This window comes from Stenella coeruleoalba (assembly GCF_951394435.1).
Source record: "Stenella coeruleoalba genome assembly, chromosome: 4".
In the NCBI taxonomy this organism is placed as follows: domain Eukaryota; kingdom Metazoa; phylum Chordata; class Mammalia; order Artiodactyla; family Delphinidae; genus Stenella; species Stenella coeruleoalba.
The window spans coordinates 20,058,253-20,059,887 of NC_137149.1; positions in this window are offsets into that span (position 1 = coordinate 20,058,253).

The window sequence follows — 1,635 nt, forward strand, 5'->3', positions numbered from 1 at the left end:
TGGAATATTCACCGCTGTTTAAAATATTTTTAGTTTGATATATATACACAAATATGCATAAAATAGGTAACTAATAAGAACCTGCTGTATTAAAAATATATATATATTTTTTAATTATTTGTGCTGGAAGAGACCATTGCCAGAGATCTCAGAATTCCTGGGTAATTTGGTCAAAGTGTCATTTGTAATTCACATTTAACACATGGACTGATTTTAAACTTTTGAGATTTTACGTATGGCAGGAAGAAAGGGTGATTACCAGCTCCCAAATCAAAGAGGAAGTCACTGTTATAAATAGTTACTCGGAATTTTGAAAATCGTTATATTTTCTTCTGCATGTCAATATGACGCAGTAGGAATGGCTGTGGCACTCTCCTCTCTCTGCCACTCCTCACCAGCCACGTGATGTGGATAAGTCTCCTTACTCCCAAGGCCCCTGCTTTCCTCATGTGTACCAGGAAGCATGATAATATCCATCCTTGCTTCCTCCCACCCAAGGATGATGCTAAAAAATGTGAGATGAGGGGCTTCCCTAGTGGCGCAGTGGTTGAGAGTCCACCTGCCGATGCAGGGGACGCGAGTTCGTGCCCCGGTTCGGGAGGATCCCACATGCCGCGGAGCGGCTGGGCCCGTGAGCCATGGCCGCTGGGCCTGCGCGTCCGGAGCCTGTGCTCCGCAACAGGAGAGGCCACAACAGTGAGAGGCTCGCGTACCGCAAAAAAAAAAAAAAAAAAAAAAAAAAAAAGTGAGATGATATGTATGAAAATCCTTTGGAAATGAGAGTATGTTCTTTATTTAAAATTATTATTATTGATATATTTTTATTTTTACCTAAAAGCTTTACTTTCTGATCATATTGATTAATAGAAATTTAAAAACACAATTTACTGCTATGATACTCATGGGCCGTATGGTTTATTTTATAATCTACACTGAATGGCCATTAAAAACAAAATCTTAGGGGCTTCCCTGGTGGCACAGTGGTTAAGAATCCGCCTGCCAGTGCAGGGGACGCGGGTTCGAGCCCTGGTCCGGGAAGGTCCCACATGCTGCGAAGCAGCTAGGCCCGTGCGCCACAACTACTGAGCCTGTTCTCTAGAGCCCACAAGCCACAACTACTGAAGCCAGTGCCCCTAGAGCCCGTGCTCCACAACAAGAGAAGCCACTGCAATGAAAAGCCTGAGCACCTCAACGAAGAGTAGCCCGGCTCACAGCAACCAGAGAAAGACCGCGCGCAGCAACAAAGAGCCAACACAGCCAAAAATAAATAAATTAAATAAATAAATTTTTTTAAAAAACACCAAAATCTTAGCAGTCTAGTGGTTTGATGAAGTTTATCATTTCTACAAGTGTACAGCGACCTCTAGTGTTTATATAAAGAACTCCTCCCTCTAGACGTACAGGGTGCTGGACTGTTCAGCACCTTGGGACATACTGCAGATTTAGCTCTCACTTCCTCAGAAGAAAGGACTACTATGCTGAGATAATAAATAATGAATATGACTCCTTGTAAACTTGAAAATGTGTAAATCTCTTGCAGACATTAATCTCCTTTACAGGACTAATGGAGAAAACTCCGTTTCAGTAAGGAAAAACTATTTTTCTTAATGCTTAGCAAAAAGTTTTGCCTTTGCT